Genomic DNA, 19,864 nt, shown 5'->3' with positions numbered 1-19,864 from the left:
AAAGTCGGGCATGGAAGAGGATGAAAATGGCAAGTTTACTTATGGAGAGAACTGAGAAATGTCCTGTGTGCAGACACCAGTGTTTGACGATTGAATACATTTAAATTATGCCTCTAGACTGCAAGTGTTGATCTGTGCCTCAGTGGCCTAATGGATAAGGCACTGGCCTCCTAAGCCAGGGATTGTGGGTTTGAGTCCCATCTGAGGTGAAAATCAATATCCACTCTTACTTTTCCAGAAAAATTGATATATTTATTACATGCTTCCGCTCAGAAGCTTATGTGGTATTAGGAACTTTGAAATGGTACCATTTTACTTCTGTACTCTTCAGAGTCACGTTGGTGTTCTGAAACTACAAAGTAGATTTTTAAACACCTATCTTTGTCAGATGCAACTTTGACCCGGCAGAAGATATTCCTTTGGAAAAAATGATTTGAATTGGGTTGGTGTAACTGTTGTTTCTAGAGGTGGTGACAGGCTTTCAGCTACTTGAATAGGGCAAGTCAGGATTCATGAAACGTATACAACCTTTGAGCGTGTGTAAATTGGCATATCCAGAAAGGAGCAGTTTTTACTACTGTCAAAACAGTTTCATTCCACTTCTAGTAATATCCAGAGCTATGTAAAGCATACAACTGAGCTTTATTCGCATGAAGAAAGAGGTTTAAATGCAAAAAAGAAAACAAAAGCTTATCGTACTGGTGACATTCTCATTATATAGATTCCAAAAGAGTGCTTTAATTGAAAGGAGCTGAAAAAACACAATGGGATGTAAACCTAAATAACTATCAATATCATATTTCCCATCCTTGCATACCACCTACATTATAAAAATAAGCACAGCAAGACATATGACCGCGTGGCCTAATGGATAAGGCGTCTGACTTTGGATCAGAAGATTGAGGGTTCGAGTCCCTTCGTGGTCGGATTTTGCCAATGGTCACACAACTCAGCTTTCCATTCAGAATGGAAGCATGCTCTACCAATACTCTTATAGCCATCATGTTCTCATTCCTAATTATTCATGAAGTGGGGTACATACTGCACAGTCATTTAGATTGCATCTTCAGCCTAAAATCTTGTCCATGTTAGTGGCATTAAGAAGTGCTTCTATGTACATGCACTGAATATGTAATAGGGTTGCAGAATTTTTACTTGACAGAATGGGTTTTTAGCTTAAGGGTGTGTAGATGAAATGCAAGGTGTGTAAGTATGTGTTCATGGAGTGCTTCAAGTGTAAAATGTGTATGATTTGTGCAGTTAAAGTGCTAATTTTGCCTACGAGAAAGAAAAGTACTACAGAAGAATTATAAAGGATTGGCACATTGGCTGCCTTTGCTGATGACACAGTTGGCTAATTTGCAAAGCATTGGTATATTAAGTTGCAGAGTGTGGTTGAACTTGGTTAGGAGCCTGTTTCTATGTCCTGCTGAAGACAAGGACGGCTTGATACCACTGTCAAAGCCCAGTTTATTGAGAAAAGCATCCAGGAAAGAAGAAGTGTTGAGTCGAAAGTGGTTCTCCTCCAATTTCTCTCCACTTGCTCGAAATGCAGAGCCTCCATTATAGCACAGAACAGAGTGTTAAAGTCGGGCATGGAAGAGGATGAAAATGGGAAGTTTACTTATGGAGAGAACTGAGAAATGTCCTGTGTGCAGACACCAGTGTTTGACGATTGAATACATTTAAATTATGCCTCTAGACTGCAAGTGTTGATCTGTGCCTCAGTGGCCTAATGGATAAGGCACTGGCCTCCTAAGCCAGGGATTGTGGGTTTGAGTCCCATCTGAGGTGAAAACCAATATCCACTCTTACTTTTCCAGAAAAATTGATATATTTATTACATGCTTCCGCTCAGAAGCTTATGAGGTATTAGGAACTTTGAAATGGTACCATTTTACTTCTGTACTCTTCGGACTCATGTTGGTGTTCTGAAACTACAAAGTAGATTTTTAAACACCTATCTTTGTCAGATGCAACTTTGACCCGGAAGAAGATATTCCTTTGGAAAAAATGATTTGAATTGGATTGGTGTAACTGTTGTTTCTAGAGGTGGTGACAGGCTTTCAGCTACTTGAATAGGGCAAGTCAGGATTCATGAAAGGTATACAACCTTTGAGCGTGTGTAAATTGGCATATCGAGAAAGGAGCAGTTTTTACTACTGTCAAACAGTTTCTCTCCACTTCTAGAAATATCCAGAGCTATGTAAAGCATACAACTGAGCTTTATTCTCATGAAGAAAGAGGTTTAAATGCAAAAAAGAAAACAAAAGCTTATCGTACTGGTGACATTCTCATTATATAGATTCCAAAGGAGTGCTTTAATTGAAAGGAGCTGAAAAAACACAATGGGATGTAAACCTAAATAACTATCAATATCATATTTCCCATCCTTGCATACCACCTACATTATAAAAATAAGCACAGCAAGACATTTGACCGCGTGGCCTAATTGATAAGGTGTCTGACTTCGGATCAGAAGATTGAGGGTTCGAGTCCCTTCGTGGTCGGTTTTTGCCAATGGTCACACAACTCAGCTTTCCATTCAGAATGGAAGCAGGCTCTTCCAATACTCTTATAGCCATCATGATCTCATTCCTAATTATTCATGAAGTGGAGTACATACTGCACAGTCATTTAGATTGCATCTTCAGCCTAAAATCTTGTCCATGTTAGTGGCATTAAGAAGTGCTTCTATGTACACGCACTGAATATGTAATAGGGTTGCAGAATTTTGACTTGACAGAATGGGTTTTCAGCTTAAGGGTGTGTAGATGAAATGCAAGGTGTGTAAGTATGTGTTCATGGAGTGCTTCAAGTGTAAAATCTGTATGATTTGTGCAGTTAAAGTGCTAATTTTGCCTACGAGAAAGAAACGTACTACAGAAGAATTATAAAGGATTGGCACATTGGCTCCTTTTGCTGATGACACAGTTGGCTAATTTGTAAAGCATTGGTATATTAAGTTGCAGAGTGTGGTTGAACTTGGTTAGGAGACTTGGTGCCTGTTTCTGTGTCCTGCTGAAGACAAGGACGGCTTGATACCACTGTCAAAGCCCAGTTTATTGAGAAAAGCATCCAGGAAAGAAGAAGTGTTGAGTCGAAAGTGGTTCTCCTCCAATTTCTCTCCACTTGCTCGAAATGCCGAGCCTCCATTATAGCACAGAACAGAGTGTTAAAGTCGGGGATGGAAGAGGATGAAAATGGGAAGTTTACTTATGGAGAGAACTGAGAAATGTCCTGTGTGCAGACACCAGTGTTTGACGATTGAATACATTTAAATAATGCCTCTAGACTGCAAGTGTTTATCTGTGCCTCAGTGGCCTAATGGAAAAGGCACTGGCCTCCTTAGCCAGGTATTGTAGGTTCGAGTCCCATCTGAGGTGAAAACCAATATCCACTCTTACTTTTCCAGAAAAATGTATATATTTATTACATGCTTCCGCTCAGAAGATTATGAGGTATTAGGAACATTGAAATGGTACCATTTTACTTCTGTACTCTTCAGGGTCATGTTGGTGTTCTGAAACTACAAAGTAGATTTTTAAACAACTATCTTTGTCAGATGCAACTTTGACCCGGCAGAAAATATTCCTTTGGAAAAAATGATTTGAATTGGATTGGTGTAACTGTTGTTTCTAGAGGTGGTGACAGGCTTTCAGCTACTTGAATAGGGCAAGTCAGGATTCATGAAACGTATACAACCTTTGAGCGTGTGTAAATTGGCATATCCAGAAAGGAGCAGTTTGTACTACTGTCAAAACAGTTTCTCTCCACTTCTGGAAATATCCAGAGCTATGTAAAGCATACAACTGAGCTTTAATCTCATGAAGAAAGAGGTTTAAATGCAAAAAAGAAAACAAAAGCTTATCGTACTGGTGACATTCTCATTATATAGATTCCAAAAGAGTGCTTTAGTTGAAAGGAGCTGAAAAAACACAATGGGATGTAAACCTAAATAACTATCAATATCATATTTCCCATCCTTGCATACCACCTACATTATAAAAATAAGCACAGCAGGACAAATGACCGCGTGGCCTAATGGATAAGGTGTCTGACTTCGGATCAGAAGATTGAGGGTTCGAGTCCCTTCGTGGTCGGTTTTTGCCAATGGACACACAACTCAGCTTTCCGTTCAGAATGGAAGCAGGCTCTTCCAATAATCTTATAGCCATCATGTTCTCATTCCTAATTATTCATGAAGTGGAGTACATACTGCACAGTCATTTAGATTGCATCTTCAGCCTAAAATCTTGTCCATGTTAGTGGCATTAAGAAGTGATTCTATGTACACGCACTGAATATGTAATAGGGTTGCAGAATTTTGACTTGACAGAATGGGTTTTTAGCTTAAGGGTGTGTAGATGAAATGCAAGGTGTGTAAGTCTGTGTTCATGGAGTGCTTCAAGTGTAAAAATCTGTATGATTTGTGCAGTTAAAGTGCTAATTTTGCCTACGAGAAAGAAAAGTACTACAGAAGAATTATAAAGGATTGGCACATTGGCTGCCTTTCCTGATGACACAGTTGGCTAATTTGTAAAGCATTGGTCTATTAAGTTGCAGAGTGTGGTTGAACTTGGTTAGGAGACTTGGTGCCTGTTTCTGTGTCCTGCTGAAGACAAGGACGGCTTGATACCACTGTCAAAGCCCAGTTTATTGAGAAAAGCATCCAGGAAAGAAGAAGTGTTGAGTCGAAAGTGGTTCTCCTCCAATTTCTCTCCACTTGCTCGAAATGCAGAGCCTCTATTATAGCACAGAACAGAGTGTTAAAGTCGGGGATGGAAGAGGATGAAAATGGGAAGTTTACTTATGGAGAGAACTGAGAAATGTCCTGTGTGCAGACACCAGTGTTTGACGATTGAATACATTTAAATAATGCCTCTAGACTGCAAGTGTTCATCTGTGCCTCAGTGGCCTAATGGATAAGGCACTGGCCTCCTAAGCCAGGGATTGTGGGTTCGAGTCCCATCTGAGGTGAAAGCCAATATCCACTATTACTTTTCTAGAAAAATGTATATATTTATTACATGCTTCCGCTCAGAAGCTTATGAGGTATTAGGAACTTTGAAATGGTACCATTTTACTTCTGTACTCTCCGGACTCATGTTGGTGTTCTGAAACTACAAAGTAGATTTTTAAACACCTATCTTTGTCAGATGCAACTTTGACCCGGCAGAAGATATTCCTTTGGAAAAAATGATTTGCATTGGATTGGTGTAACTGTTGTTTCTAGAGGTGGTGACAGGCTTTCACCTACTTGAATAGGGCAAGTCAGGATTCATGAAACACATACAACCTTTGAGCATGTGTAAATTGGCATATCCAGAAAGGAGCAGTTTTTACTACTGTCAAAACAGTTTCTCTCCACTTCTGGAAAGATCCAGAGCTATGTAAAGCATACAACTGAGCTTTATTCTCATGAAGAAAGAGGTTTAAATGCAAAAAAGAAAACAAGCTTATCGTACTGGTGACATTTTCATTATATAGATTCCAAAAGAGTGCTTTAATTGAAAGGAGCTGAAAACACACAATGGGATGTAAACCTAAATAACTATCAATATCATATTTCCCATCCTTGCATACGACCTACATTATAAAAATAAGCACAGCAGGACATATGACCGCATGGCCTAATGGATAAGGCGTCTGACTTCGGATCAGAAGATTGAGGGTTCGAGTCCCTTCGTGGTCGGTTTTTGCCAATGGTCACACAACTCAGACTTCCATTCAGAATGGAAGCAGGCTCTTCCAATACTCTTATAGCCATCATGTTCTCATTCCTAATTATTCATGAAGTGGAGTACATACTGCACAGTCATTTAGATTGCATCTTCAGCCTAAAATCTTGTTCATGTTAGTGGCATTAAGAAGTGCTTCTATGTACACGCACTGAATATGTAATTGGGTTGCAGAATTTTGACTTGACAGAATGGGTTTTTAGCTTAAGGGTGTGTAGATGAAATGCAAGGTGTGTAAGTATGTGTTCATGGAGTGCTTCAAGTGTAAAATCTGTATGATTTGTGCAGTTAAAGTGCACATTTTGCCTACGAGAAAGAGAAGTACTACAGAAGAATTATAAAGGATTGGCACATTGGCTGCCTTTGCTGATGACACAGTTGGCTAATTTGTGAAGCATTGGTCTATTAAGTTGCAGAGTGCGGTTGAACTTGGTTAGGAGACTTGGTGCCTGTTTCTGTGTCCTGCTGAAGACAAGGACGGCTGGATACCACTGTCAAAGCCCAGTTTATTGAGAAAAGCATCCAGGAAAGAAGAAGTGTTGAGTCGAAAGTGGTTCTCCTCCAATTTCTCTCCACTTGCTCGAAATGCAGAGAGTCCATTATAGCACAGAACAGAGTGTTAAAGTCGGGGATGGAAGAGGATGAAAATGGGAAGTTTACTTATGGAGAGAACTGAGAAATGTCCTGTGTGCAGATACCAGTGTTTGACGATTGAATAAATTTAAATAATGCCTCAAGACTGCAAGTGTTCACCTGTGCCTCAGTGGCCTAATGGATAAGGCACTGGCCTCCTAAGCCAGGGATTGTGGGTTCGAGTCCCATCTGAAGTGAAAACCAATATCCACTATTACTTTTCTAGAAAAATTTATATAATTATTACATGCTTCCGCTCAGAAGCTTATGAGGTATTAGGAACTTTGAAATGGTACCATTTTACTTCTGTACTCTTCGGACTCATGTTGGTGTTCTGAAACTACAAAGTAGATTTTTAAACACCTATCTTTGTCAGATGCAACTTTGACCCGGCAGAAGATATTCCTTTGGAAAAAATGATTTGAATTGGATTGGTGTAACTGTTGTTTCTAGAGGTGGTGACAGGCTTTCAGCTACTTGAATAGGGCAAGTCAGGATTCATGAAAGGTATACAACCTTTGAGCGTGTGTAAATTGGCATATCCAGAAAGGAGCAGTTTTTACTACTGTCAAACAGTTTCTCTCCACTTCTAGAAATATCCAAAGCTATGTAAAGCATACAACTGAGCTTTATTCTCATGAAGAAAGAGGTTTAAATGCAAAAAAGAAAACAAAAGCTTATCGTACTGGTGACATTCTCATTATATAGATTCCAAAGGAGTGCTTTAATTGAAAGGAGCTGAAAAAACACAATGGGATGTAAACCTAAATAACTATCAATATCATATTTCCCATCCTTGCATACCACCTACATTATAAAAATAAGCACAGCAAGACATATGACCGTGTGGCCTAATGGATAAGGCGTCTGACTTCGGATCAGAAGATTGAGGGTTCAAGTCCCTTCGTGGTCATTTTTGCCAATGGTCACACAACTCAGCTTTCCATTCAGAATGGAAGCAGGCTCTACAAATCCTCTTATAGCCATAATGTTCTCATTCCTAATTATTCATGAAGTGGAGTACATACTGCACAGTCATTTAGATTGCATCTTCAGCATAAAATCTTGTCCATGTTAGTGGCATTAAGAAGTGCTTCTATGTACATGCACTGAATATGTAATAGGGTTGCAGAATTTTGACTTGACAGAATGGGTTTTTAGCTTAAGGGTGTGTAGATGAAATGCAAGGTGTGTAAGTATGTGTTCATGGAGTGCTTCAAGTGTAAAATCTGTATGATTTGTGCAGTTAAAGTGCTAATTTTGCCTACGAGAAAGAAAAGTACTACAGAAGAATTATAAAGGATTGGCACATTGGCTGCCTTTGCTGATGACACAGTTGGCTAATTTGCAAAGCATTGGTATATTAAGTTGCAGAGTGTGGTTCAACTTGGTTAGGAGACTTGGTGCCTGTTTCTGTGTCCTGCTGAAGACAAGGACGGCTTGATACCACTGTCAAAGCCCAGTTTATTGAGAAAAGGATCCAGGAAAGAAGAAGTGTTGAGTCGAAAGTGGTTCTCCTCCAATTTCTCATCACTTGCTCGAAATGCAGAGCCTCCATTATAGCACAGAACAGAGTGTTAAAGTCGGGATGGAAGAGGATGAAAATGGGAAGTTTACTTATGGAGAGAACTGAGAAATGTCCTGTGTGCAGACACCAGTGTTTGACGATTGAATACATTTAAATAATGCCTCTAGACTGCAAGTGTTTATCTGTGCCTCAGTGGCCCAATGGATAAGGCACTGGCCTCCTAAGCCAGGGATTGTGGGTTCGAGTCCCATCTGAGGTGAAAACTAATATCCACTCTTACTTTCCCAGAAAAATTGATATATTTATAACATGCTTCCGCTCAGAAGCTTATGTGGTATTAGGAACTTTGAAATGGTACCATTTTACTTCTGTACTCTTCAGAGTCATGTTGGTGTTCTGAAACTACAAAGTAGATTTATAAACACCTATCTTTGTCAGATGCAACTTTGACCCGGCAGAAGATATTCCTTTGGAAAAAATGATTTGAATTGGATTGGTGTAACTGTTGTTTCTAGAGGTGGTGACAGGCTTTCAGCTACTTGAATAGGGCAAGTCAGGATTCATGAAACGTATACAACCTTTGAGCGTGTGTAAATTGGCATATCCAGAAAGGAGCAGTTTTTACTACTGTCAAACAGTTTCTCTCCACTTCTAGAAATATCCAGAGCTATGTAAAGCAAACAACTGAGCTTTATTCTCATGAAGAAAGAGGTTTAAATGCAAAAAGGAAAACAAAAGCTTATCGTACTGGTGACATTCTCATTATATAGATTCCAAAAGAGTGCTTTAATTGAAAGGAGCTGAAAAAACACAATGGGATGTAAACCTAAATAACTATCAATATCATATTTCCCATCCTTGCATACCACCTACATTATAAAAATAAGCACAGCAAGACATATGACAGCGTGGCCTAATGGATGAGGCGTCTGACTTCGGATCAGAAGATTGAGGGTTCGAGTCCCTTCGTGGTCGGTTTTTGCCAATGGTCACACAACTCAGCTTTCCATTCAGAATGTAAGCAGGCTCTACCAATACTCTTATAGCCATCATGTTCTCATTCCTAATTATTCAAGAAGTGGAGTACATACTGCACAGTCATTTAGATTGCATCTTCAGCCTAAAATCTTGTCCATGTTAGTGGCATTAAGAATTGCTTCTATGTACATGCACTGAATATGTAATAGGGTTGCAGAATTTTGACTTGACAGAATGGGTTTTTAGCTTTAGGGTGTGTAGATGAAATGCAAGGTGTGTAAGTATGTGTTCATGGAGTGCTTCAAGTGTAAAATCTGTATGATTTGTGCAGTTAAAGTGCTAATTTTGCCTACGAGAAAGAAAAGTACTACAGAAGAATTATAAAGGATTGGCACATTGGCTGCCTTTGCTGATGACACAGTTGGCTAATTTGCAAAGCATTGGTATATTAAGTTGCAGAGTGTGGTTGAACTTGGTTAGGAGACTTGGTGCCTGTTTCTGTGTCCTGCTGAAGACAAGGACGGCTTGATACCACTGCCAAAGCCCAGTTTATGAGAAAAGCATCCAGGAAAGAAGAAGTGTTAAGTCGAAAGTGGTTCTCCTCCAATTTCTCTCCACTTGCTCGAAATGCAGAGCCTCCATTATAGCACAGAACAGAGTGTTAAAGTCGGGGATGGAAGAGGATGAAAATGGGAAGTTTACTTATGGAGAGAACTGAGAAATGTCCTGTGTGCAGACACCAGTGTTTGACGATTGAATACATTTAAATAATGCCTCTAGACTGCAAGTGTTTATCTGTGCCTCATTGGCCTAATGGATAAGGCACTGGCCTCCTAAGCCAGGGATTGTGGGTTGAGTCCCATCTGAGGTGAAAACCAATATCCACTCTTACTTTTCCAGAAAAATTTATATATATATTACACGCTTCCGCTCAGAAGATTATGAGGTATTAGGAACTTTGAAATGGTACCATTTTACTTCTGTACTCTTCAGGGTCATGTTGGTGTTCTGAAACTACAAAGTAGATTTTTAAACACCTATCTTTGTCAGATGCAACTTTGACCCAGCAGAAGATATTCCTTTGGAAATAATGATTTGAATTGGATTGGTGTAACTGTTGTTTCTAGAGGTGGTGACAGGCTTTCAGCTACATGAATAGGGCAAGTCAGGATTCATGAAATGTATACAACCTTTGAGCGTGTGTAAATTGGCATATCCAGAAAGGAGCAGTTTGTACTACTGTCAAAACAGTTTCTCTCCTCTTCTGGAAATATCCAGAGCTATGTAAAGCATACAACTGAGCTTTAATCTCATGAAGAAAGAGGTTTAAATGCAAAAAAGAAAACAAAAGCTTATCGTACTGGTGACATTCTCATTATATAGATTCCAAAAGAGTGCTTTAATTGAAAGGAGCTGAAAAAACACAATGGGATGTAAACCTAAATAACTATCAATATCATATTTCCCATCCTTGCATACCACCTACATTATAAAAATAAGCACAGCAGGACATATGACCGCGTGGCCTAATGGATAAGGTGTCTGACTTCGGATCAGAAGATTGAGGGTTCGAGTCCCTTCGTGGTCGGTTTTTGCCAATGGTCACACAACTCAGCTTTCCGTTCAGAATGGAAGCAGGCTCTTCCAATACTCTTATAGCCATCATGTTCTCATTCCTAATTATTCATGAAGTGGAGTACATACTGCACAGTCATTTAGATTGCATCTTCAGCCTAAAATCTTGTCCATGTTAGTGGCATTAAGAAGTGCTTCTATGTACACGCACTGAATATGTAATAGGGTTGCAGAATTTTGACTTGACAGAATGGGTTTTTAGCTTAAGGGTGTGTAGATGAAATGCAAGGTGTGTAAGTATGTGTTCATGGAGTGCTTCAAGTGTAAAATCTGTATGATTTGTGCAGTTAAAGTGCTAATTTTGCCTACGAGAAAGAAAAGTACTACAGAAGAATTATAAAGGATTGGCACATTGGCTGCCTTTGCTGATGACACAGTTGGCTAATTTGTAAAGCATTGGTCTATTAAGTTGCATAGTGTGGTTGAACTTGGTTGGGAGACTTGGTGCCTGTTTCTGTGTCCTGCTGAAGACAAGGACGGCTGGATACCCCTGTCAAAGCCCAGTTTATTGAGAAAAGCATCCAGGAAAGAAGAAGTGTTGAGTCGAAAGTGGTTCTCCTCCAATTTCTCTCCACTTGCTCGAAATGCAGAGCCTCCATTATAGCACAGAACAGAGTGTTAAAGTCAGGGATGGAAGAGGATGAAAATTGGAAGTTTACTTATGGAGAGAACTGAGAAATGTCCTGTGTGCAGACACCAGTGTTTGACGATTGAATACATTTAAATAATGCCTCTAGACTGCAAGTGTTCATCTGTGCCTCAGTGGCCTAATGGATAAGGCACTGGCCTCCTAAGCCAGGGATTGTGGGTTCGAGTCCCATCTGAGGTGAAAACCAATATCCACTATTACTTTTCTAGAAAAATTTATATATTTATTACATGCTTCCGCTCAGAAGCTTATGAGGTATTAGGAACTTTGAAATGGTACCATTTTACTTCTGTACTCTCCGGACTCATGTTGGTGTTCTGAAACTACAAAGTAGATTTTTAAACACCTATCTTTGTCAGATGCAACTTTGACCCAGCAGAAGATATTCCTTTGGAAAAAATGATTTGAATTGGATTGGTGTAACTGTTGTTTCTAGAGGTGGTGACAGGCTTTCAGCTACTTGAATAGGGCAAGTCAGGATTCATGAAACACATACAACCTTTGAGCGTGTGTAAATTGGCATATCCAGAAAGGAGCAGTTTGTACTACTGTCAAAACAGTTTCTCTCCACTTCTGGAAATATCCAGAGCTATGTAAAGCATACAACTGAGCTTTAATCTCATGAAGAAAGAGGTTTAAATGCAAAAAAGAAAACAAAAGCTTATCGTACTGGTGACATTTTCATTATATAGATTCCAAAAGAAAGCTTTAATTGAAAGGAGCTGAAAACACACAATGGGATGTAAACCTAAATAACTATCAATAGTATATTTCCCATCCTTGCATACCACCTACATTATAAAAATAAGTACAGCAGGACATATGACCGTGTGGCATAATGGATAAGGCGTCTGACTTCGGATCAGAAGATTGAGGGTTCGAGTCCCTTCGTGGCTGGTTTTTGCCAATGGTCACACAACTCAGATTTCCATTCAGAATGGAAGCAGGCTCTTCCAATACTCTTATAGCCATCATGTTCTCATTCCTAATTATTCATGAAGTGGAGTACATACTGCACAGTCATTTAGATTGCATCTTCAGCATAAAATCTTGTCCATGTTAGTGGCATTAAGAAGTGCTTCTATGTACACGCACTGAATATGTAATAGGGTTGCAGAATTTTGACTTGACAGAATAGGTTTTTAGCTTAAGGGTGTGTAGATGAAACGCAAGGTGTGTAAGTATGTGTTCATGGAGTGCTTCAAGTGTAAAATCTGTATGATTTGTGCAGTTAAAGTGCTAATTTTGCCTACGAGAAAGAAAAGTACTACAGAAGAATTATAAAGGATTGGCACATTGGCTGCCTTTGCTGATGACACAGTTGGCTAATTTGTAAAGCATTGGTATATTAAGTTGCAGAGTGTGGTTGAACTTGGTTAGGAGACTTGGTGCCTGTTTCTGTGTCCTGCTGAAGACAAGGACGGCTTGATACCACTGTCAAAGCCCAGTTTATTGAGAAAAGCATCCAGGAAAGAAGAAGTGTTGAGTCGAAAGTGGTTCTCCTCCAATTTCTCTCCACTTGCTCGAAATGCAGAGCCTCCATTATAGCACAGAACAGAGTGTTAAAGTCGGGGATGGAAGAGGATGAAAATGGGAAGTTAACTTTTGGAGAGAACTGAGAAATGTCCTGTGTGCAGACACCAGTGTTTGCCGATTGAATACATTTAAATAATGCCTCTAGACTGCAAGTGTTTATCTGTGCCTCAGTGGCCTAATGGATAAGGCACTGGCCTCCTAAGCCAGGGATTGTGGGTTCGAGTCCCATCTGAGGTGAAAACCAATATCCACTCTTACTTTTCCAGAAAAATGTATATATTTATTACATGCTTCCGCTCAGAAGCTTATGAGGTATTAGGAACTTTGAAATGGTAAAATTTTACTTCTGTACTCTTCAGGGTCATGTTGGTGTTCTGAAACTACAAAGTAGATTTTTAAACACCTATCTTTGTCAGATGCAACTTTGACCCGGCAGAAGATATTCCTTTGGAAAAAATGATTTGAATTGGATTGGTGTAACTGTTGTTTCTAGAGGTGGTGACAGGCTTTCAGCTACTTGAATAGGGCAAGTCAGGATTCATGAAACGTATACAACCTTTGAGCGTGTGTAAATTGGCATATCCAGAAAGGAGCAGTTTGTACTACTGTCAAAACAGTTTCTCTCCTCTTCTGGAAATATCCAGAGCTATGTAAAGCATACAACTAAGCTTTAATCTCATGAATTAAGAGGTTTAAATGCAAAAAAGAAAACAAAAGCTTATCGTACTGGTGACATTTTCATTATATAGATTCCAAAAGAGTGCTTTAATTGACATGAGCTGAGAAAACACAACGGGATGTAAACCTAAATAACTATCAAAATCATATTTCCCATCCTTGCATACCACCTACATTATAAAAATAAGCACAGCAGGTCATATGACCGCGTGGCCTAATGGATAAGGTATCTGACTTCGGATCAGAAGATTGAGGGTTCGAGTCCCTTCGTGGTTGGTTTTTGCCAATGGTCACACAACTCAGCTTTCCGTTCAGAATGGAAGCAGGCTCTTCCAATACTCTTATAGCCATCATGTTCTCATTCCTAATTATTCATGAAGTGGAGTACATACTGCACAGTCATTTAGATTGCATCTTCAGCCTAAAATCTTGTCCATGTTAGTGGCATTAAGAAGTGCTTCTATGTACACGCACTGAATATGTAATAGGGTTGCAGAATTTTGACTTGACAGAATGGGTTTTTAGCTTAAGGGTGTGTAGATGAAATGCAAGGTGTGTAAGTATGTGTTCATGGAGTGCTTCAAGTGTAAAAATCTGTATGATTTGTGCAGTTAAAGTGCTAATTTTGCCTACGAGAAAGAAAAGTACTACAGAAGAATTATAAAGGATTGGCACATTGGCTGCCTTTGCTGATGACACAGTTGGCTAATTTGTAAAGCATTGGTCTATTAAGTTGCAGAGTGTGGTTAAACTTGGTTAGGAGACTTGGTGCCTGTTTCTGTGTCCTGCCGAAGACAAGGACGGCTTGATACCACTGTCAAAGCCCAGTTTATTGAGAAAAGCATCCAGGAAAGAAGAAGTGTTGAGTCAAAAGTGGTTCTCCTCCAATTTCTCTCCACTTGCTCGAAATGCAGAGCCTCCATTATAGCACAGAACAGAGTGTTAAAGTCGGGGATGGAAGAGGATGAAAATTGGAAGTTTACTTATGGAGAGAACTGAGAAATGTCCTGTGTGCAGACACCAGTGTTTGACGATTGAATACATTTAAATAATGCTACTAGACTGCAAGTGTTCATCTGTGCCTCAGTGGCCTAATGGATAAGGCACTGGCCTCCTAACCCAGGGATTGTGGGTTAGAGTCCCATCTGAGGTGCAAACCAATATCCACTATTACTTTTCAAGAAAAATTTATATATTTATTACAAGCTTCCGCTCAGAAGCTTATGAGGTATTAGGAACTTTGAAATTGTACCATTTTACTTCTGTACTCTCCGGACTCATGTTGGTGTTCTGAAACTACAAAGTAGATTTTTAAACACCTATCTTTGTCAGATGCAACTTTGACCCAGCAGAAGATATTCCTTTGGAAAAAATGATTTGAATTGGATTGGTGTAACTGTTGTTTCTAGAGGTGGTGACAGGCTTTCAGCTACTTGAATAGGGCAAGTCAGGATTCATGAAACACATACAACCTTTGAGCTTGTGTAAATTGGCATATCCAGAAAGGAGCAGTTTGTACTACTGTCAAAACAGTTTCTCTCCACTTCTGGAAATATCCAGAGCTATGTAAAGCATACAACTGAGCTTTAATCTCATGAAGAAAGAGGTTTAAATGCAAAAAAGAAAACAAAAGCTTATCGTACTGGTGACATTTTCATTATATAGATTCCAAAAGAGTGCTTTAATTGAAAGGAGCTTAAAAAACACAATGGGATGTAAACCTAAATAACTATCAATATCATATTTCCCATCCTTGCATACCACCTACATTATAAAAATAAGCACAGCAAGACATATGACCGCATGGCCTAATGGATAAGGCGTCTGACTTCGGATCAGAAGATTGAGGGTTCGAGTCCCTTCGTGGTCAGTTTTTGCCAATGGTCACACAACTCAGCTTTCCATTCAGAATGGAAGCAGGCTCTACCAATACTCTTATAGCCATCATGTTCTCATTCCTAATTATTCATGAAGTGGAGTACATACTGCACAGTCATTTAGATTGCATCTTCAGCCTAAAATCTTGTCCATGTTAGTGGCATTAAGAAGTGCTTCTATGTACATACACTGAATATGTAATAGGGTTGCAGAATTTTGACTTGACAGAATGGGTTTTTAGCTTAAGGGTGTGTAGATGAAATGCAAGGTGTGTAAGTATGTGTTCATGGAGTGCTTCAAGTGTAAAAATCTGTATGATTTGTGCAGTTAAAGTGCAAATTTTGCCTACGAGAAAGAAAAGTACTACAGAAGAAATATAAAGGATTGGCACATTGGCTGCCTTTGCTGATGACACAGTTGGCTAATTTGCAAAGCATTGGTATATTAAGTTGCAGAGTGTGGTTGAACTTGGTTAGGAGACTTGGTGCCTGTTTCTGTGTCCTGCTGAAGACAAGGACGGCTTGATACCACTGTCAAAGCCCAGTTTATTGAGAAAAGCATCCAGGAAAGAAGAAGTGTTGAGTCGAAAGTGGTTCTCCTCCAATTTCTCTCCACTTGCTCGAAATGCAGAGCCTCCATTATAGCACAGAACAGAGTGTTAAAGTCGGGGATGGAAGAGGATGAAAATGGGAAGTTTACTTATGGAGAGAACTGAGAAATGTCCTGTGTGCAGACACCAGTGTTTGACGATTGAATACATTTAAATAATGCCTCTAGACTGCAAGTGTTTATCTGTACCTCAGTGGCCTAATGGATAAGGCACTGGCCTCCTAACCCAGGGATTGTGGGTTAGAGTCCCATCTGAGGTGAAAACCAATATCCACTCTTACTTTTCCAGAAAAATTGATATATTTATTACATGCTTCCGCTCAGAAGCTTATGTGGTATTAGGAACTTTGAAATGGTACCATTTTACTTCTGTACTCTTCAGAGTCATGTTGGCGTTCTGAAACTACAAAGTAGATTTTTAAACACCTATCTTTGTCAGATGCAACTTTGACCCGGCAGAAGATATTCCTTTGGAAAAAATGATTTGAATTGGATTGGTGTAATTGTTGTTTCTAGAGGTGGTGACAGGCTTTCAGCTACTTGAATAGGGCAAGTCAGGATTCATGAAACGTATACAACCTTTGAGCGTGTGTAAATTGGCATATCCAGAAAGGAGCAGTTTTTACTACTGTCAAAACAGTTTCTCTCCACTTCTGGAAATATCCAGAGCTATGTAAAGCATACAACTGAGCTTTATTCTCATGAAAAAAGAGGTTTAAATGCAAAAAAGAAAACAAAAGCTTATCGTACTGGTGACATTCTCATTATAGAGATTCCAAAAGAGTGCTTTAATTGAAAGGAGCTGAAAAAACACAATGGGATGTAAACCTAAATAACTATCAATATCATATTTGCCATCCTTGCATACCACCTACATTATAAAAATAAGCACAGCAAGACATATGACCGCGTGGCCTAATGGATAAGGCGTCTGACTTCGGATCAGAAGATTGAGGGTTTGAGTCCCTTCGTGGTCGGTTTTTGCCAATGGTCACACAACTCAGCTTTCCATTCAGAATGGAAGCAGGCTCTACCAATACTCTTATAGCCATCATGTTCTCATTCCTAATTATTCATGAAGTGGAGTACATACTGCACAGTCATTTAGATTGCATCTTCAGCCTAAAATCTTGTCCATGTTAGTGGCATTAAGAAGTGCTTCTATGTACATGCACTGAATATGTAATAGGGTTGCAGAATTTTGACTTGACAGAATGGGTTTTTAGCTTAAGGGTGTGTAGATGAAATGCAAGGTGTGTAAGTATGTGTTCATGGAGTGCTTCAAGTGTAAAATCTGTATGATTTGTGCAGTTAAAGTGCTAATTTTGCCTACGAGAAAGAAAAGTACTACAGAAGAATTATAAAGGATTGGCACATTGGCTGCCTTTGCTGATGACACAGTTGGCTAATTTGCAAAGCATTGGTATATTAAGTTGCAGAGTGTGGTTGAACTTGGTTAGGAGACTTGTTGCCTGTTTCTGTGTCCTGCTGAAGACAAGGACGGCTTGATACCACTGCCAAAGCCCAGTTTATGAGAAAAGCATCCAGGAAAGAAGAAGTGTTAAGTCGAAAGTGGTTCTCCTCCAATTTCTCTCCACTTGCTCGAAATGCAGAGCCTCCATTATAGCACAGAACAGAGTGTTAAAGTCGGGGATGGAAGAGGATGAAAATGGGAAGTTTACTTATGGAGAGAACTGAGAAATGTCCTGTGTGCAGACACCAGTGTTTGACGATTGAATATATTTAAATAATGCCTCTAGACTGCAAGTGTTTATCTGTGCCTCATTGGCCTAATGGATAAGGCACTGGCCTCCTACGCCAGGGATTGTGGGTTGAGTCCCATCTGAAGTGAAAACCAATATCCACTCTTACTTTTCCAGAAAAATTTATATATATATTACATGCTTCCGCTCAGAAGCTTATGAGGTATTAGGAACTTTGAAATGGTACCATTTTACTTCTGTACTCTTCAGGGTCATGTTGGTGTTCTGAAACTACAAAGTAGATTTTTAAACACCTATCTTTGTCAGATGCAACTTTGACCCAGCAGAAGATATTCCTTTGGAAAAAATGATTTGAATTGGATTGGTGTAACTGTTGTTTCTAGAGGTGGTGACAGGCTTTCAGCTACTTGAATAGGGCAAGTCAGGATTCATGAAACGTATACAACCTTTGAGCGTGTGTAAATTGGCATATCCAGAAAGGAGCAGTTTGTACTACTGTCAAAACAGTTTCTCTCCTCTTCTGGAAATATCCAGAGCTATGTAAAGCATACAACTGAGCTTTAATCTCATGAAGAAAGAGGTGTAAATGCAAAAAAGAAAACAAAAGCTTATCGTACTGGTGACATTCTCATTATATAGTTTCCAAAAGAGTGCTTTAATTGAAAGGAGCTGAAAAAACACAATGGGATGTAAACCTAAATAACTATCAATATCATATTTCCCATCCTTGCATACCACCTACATTATAAAAATAAGCACAGCAGAACATATGACCACGTGGCCTAATGGATAAGGTGTCTGACTTCGGATCAGAAGATTGAGGGTTCGAGTCCCTTCGTGGTCGGTTTTTGCCAATGGTCACACAACTCAGCTTTCCGTTCAGAATGGAAGCAGGCTCTTCCAATACTCTTATAGCCATCATGTTCTCATTCCTAATTATTCATGAAGTGGAGTACATACTGCACAGTCATTTAGATTGCATCTTCAGCCTAAAATCTTGTCCATGTTAGTGGCATTAAGAAGTGCTTCTATGTACACGCACTGAATATGTAATAGGGTTGCAGAATTTTGACTTGACAGAATGGGTTTTTAGCTTAAGGGTGTGTAGATGAAATGCAAGGTGTGTAAGTATGTGTTCATGGAGTGCTTCAAGTGTAAAAATCTGTATGATTTGTGCAGTTAAAGTGCTAATTTTGCCTACGAGAAAGAAAAGTACTACAGAAGAATTATAAAGGATTGGCACATTGGCTGCCTTTGCTGATGACACAGTTGGCTAATTTGTAAAGCATTGGTCTATTAAGTTGCAGAGTGTGGTTGAACTTGGTTGGGAGACTTGGAGCCTGTTTCTGTGTCCTGCTGAAGACAAGGACGGCTTGATACCACTGTCAAAGCCCAGTTTATTGAGAAAAGCATCCAGGAAAGAAGAAGTGTTGAGTCGAAAGTGGTTCTCCTCCAATTTCTCTCCACTTGCTCGAAATGCAGAGCCTCCATTATAGCACAGAACAGAGTGTTAAAGTCGGGGATGGAAGAGGATGAAAATTGGAAGTTTACTTATGGAGAGAACTGAGAAATGTCCTGTGTGCAGACACCAGTGTTTGACGATTGAATACATTTAAATAATGCCTCTAGACTGCAAGTGTTCATCTGTGCCTCAGTGGCCTAATGGATAAAGCACTGGCCTCCTAAGCCAGGGTTTGTGGGTTCGAGTCCCATCTGAGGTGAAAACCAATATCCACTATTACGTTTCTAGAAAAATTTATATATGTATTACATGCTTCCGCTCAGAAGCTTATGAGGTATTAGGAACTTTGAAATGGTACCATTTTACCTCTGTACTCTCCGGACTCATGTTGGTGTTCTGAAACTACAAAGTAGATTTTTAAACACCTATCTTTGTCAGATGCAACTTTGACCCAGCAGAAGATATTCCTTTGGAAAAAATGATTTGAATTGGATTGGTGTAACTGTTGTTTCTAGAGGTGGTGACAGGCTTTCAGCTACTTGAATAGGGCAAGTCAGGATTCATGAAACACATACAACCTTTGAGCGTGTGTAAATTGGCATATCCAGAAAGGAGCAGTTTGTACTACTGTCAAAACAGTTTCTCTCCACTTCTGGAAATATCCAGAGCTATGTAAAGCATACAACTGAGCTTTAATCTCATGAAGAAAGAGGTTTAAATGCAAAAAAGAAAACAAAAGCTTATCGTACTGGTGACATTTCCATTATATAGATTCCAAAAGAAAGCTTTAATTGAAAGGAGCTGAAAACACAC

At 39.4% G+C, this 19,864-nt stretch overlaps 18 non-coding genes across 18 annotated transcripts; all 18 read left to right on the top strand.

The window, feature by feature from the left end:
• The first annotated feature begins 136 nt into the window (after positions 1-136).
• On the top strand, positions 137-209 carry TRNAR-CCU (transfer RNA arginine (anticodon CCU)). Its single transcript has one exon. It is a non-coding gene; the product is annotated as a tRNA-Arg (tRNA).
• A 644-nt stretch (positions 210-853) lies between these two features.
• Positions 854-926, top strand: TRNAQ-UUG (transfer RNA glutamine (anticodon UUG)). The gene has a single exon. It is a non-coding gene; the product is annotated as a tRNA-Gln (tRNA).
• Positions 927-1,721: 795 nt separating this feature from the next.
• On the top strand, positions 1,722-1,794 carry TRNAR-CCU (transfer RNA arginine (anticodon CCU)). Its single transcript has one exon. It is a non-coding gene; the product is annotated as a tRNA-Arg (tRNA).
• A 643-nt stretch (positions 1,795-2,437) lies between these two features.
• On the top strand, positions 2,438-2,510 carry TRNAR-UCG (transfer RNA arginine (anticodon UCG)). The gene has a single exon. It is a non-coding gene; the product is annotated as a tRNA-Arg (tRNA).
• Positions 2,511-4,030: 1,520 nt separating this feature from the next.
• On the top strand, positions 4,031-4,103 carry TRNAR-UCG (transfer RNA arginine (anticodon UCG)). The gene has a single exon. It is a non-coding gene; the product is annotated as a tRNA-Arg (tRNA).
• An 804-nt stretch (positions 4,104-4,907) lies between these two features.
• Positions 4,908-4,980, top strand: TRNAR-CCU (transfer RNA arginine (anticodon CCU)). The gene has a single exon. It is a non-coding gene; the product is annotated as a tRNA-Arg (tRNA).
• A 642-nt stretch (positions 4,981-5,622) lies between these two features.
• On the top strand, positions 5,623-5,695 carry TRNAR-UCG (transfer RNA arginine (anticodon UCG)). The gene has a single exon. It is a non-coding gene; the product is annotated as a tRNA-Arg (tRNA).
• An 803-nt stretch (positions 5,696-6,498) lies between these two features.
• TRNAR-CCU (transfer RNA arginine (anticodon CCU)) lies at positions 6,499-6,571 on the top strand. The gene has a single exon. It is a non-coding gene; the product is annotated as a tRNA-Arg (tRNA).
• A 643-nt stretch (positions 6,572-7,214) lies between these two features.
• On the top strand, positions 7,215-7,287 carry TRNAR-UCG (transfer RNA arginine (anticodon UCG)). The gene has a single exon. It is a non-coding gene; the product is annotated as a tRNA-Arg (tRNA).
• An 801-nt stretch (positions 7,288-8,088) lies between these two features.
• TRNAR-CCU (transfer RNA arginine (anticodon CCU)) lies at positions 8,089-8,161 on the top strand. The gene has a single exon. It is a non-coding gene; the product is annotated as a tRNA-Arg (tRNA).
• A 2,234-nt stretch (positions 8,162-10,395) lies between these two features.
• TRNAR-UCG (transfer RNA arginine (anticodon UCG)) lies at positions 10,396-10,468 on the top strand. The gene has a single exon. It is a non-coding gene; the product is annotated as a tRNA-Arg (tRNA).
• Positions 10,469-11,271: 803 nt separating this feature from the next.
• Positions 11,272-11,344, top strand: TRNAR-CCU (transfer RNA arginine (anticodon CCU)). Its single transcript has one exon. It is a non-coding gene; the product is annotated as a tRNA-Arg (tRNA).
• A 1,520-nt stretch (positions 11,345-12,864) lies between these two features.
• Positions 12,865-12,937, top strand: TRNAR-CCU (transfer RNA arginine (anticodon CCU)). Its single transcript has one exon. It is a non-coding gene; the product is annotated as a tRNA-Arg (tRNA).
• A 644-nt stretch (positions 12,938-13,581) lies between these two features.
• TRNAR-UCG (transfer RNA arginine (anticodon UCG)) lies at positions 13,582-13,654 on the top strand. The gene has a single exon. It is a non-coding gene; the product is annotated as a tRNA-Arg (tRNA).
• A 1,521-nt stretch (positions 13,655-15,175) lies between these two features.
• On the top strand, positions 15,176-15,248 carry TRNAR-UCG (transfer RNA arginine (anticodon UCG)). Its single transcript has one exon. It is a non-coding gene; the product is annotated as a tRNA-Arg (tRNA).
• Positions 15,249-16,769: 1,521 nt separating this feature from the next.
• On the top strand, positions 16,770-16,842 carry TRNAR-UCG (transfer RNA arginine (anticodon UCG)). The gene has a single exon. It is a non-coding gene; the product is annotated as a tRNA-Arg (tRNA).
• Positions 16,843-18,360: 1,518 nt separating this feature from the next.
• TRNAR-UCG (transfer RNA arginine (anticodon UCG)) lies at positions 18,361-18,433 on the top strand. Its single transcript has one exon. It is a non-coding gene; the product is annotated as a tRNA-Arg (tRNA).
• Positions 18,434-19,237: 804 nt separating this feature from the next.
• Positions 19,238-19,310, top strand: TRNAR-CCU (transfer RNA arginine (anticodon CCU)). The gene has a single exon. It is a non-coding gene; the product is annotated as a tRNA-Arg (tRNA).
• The last annotated feature ends 554 nt before the right edge of the window (positions 19,311-19,864 follow it).

Source organism: Lissotriton vulgaris, chromosome 5 (assembly GCF_964263255.1).
Source record: "Lissotriton vulgaris chromosome 5, aLisVul1.2, whole genome shotgun sequence".
In the NCBI taxonomy this organism is placed as follows: Eukaryota; Metazoa; Chordata; class Amphibia; order Caudata; family Salamandridae; genus Lissotriton; species Lissotriton vulgaris.
Note: the sequence above shows the minus strand (reverse complement) of the source record. Positions and strands in the feature narration are given on the sequence as shown.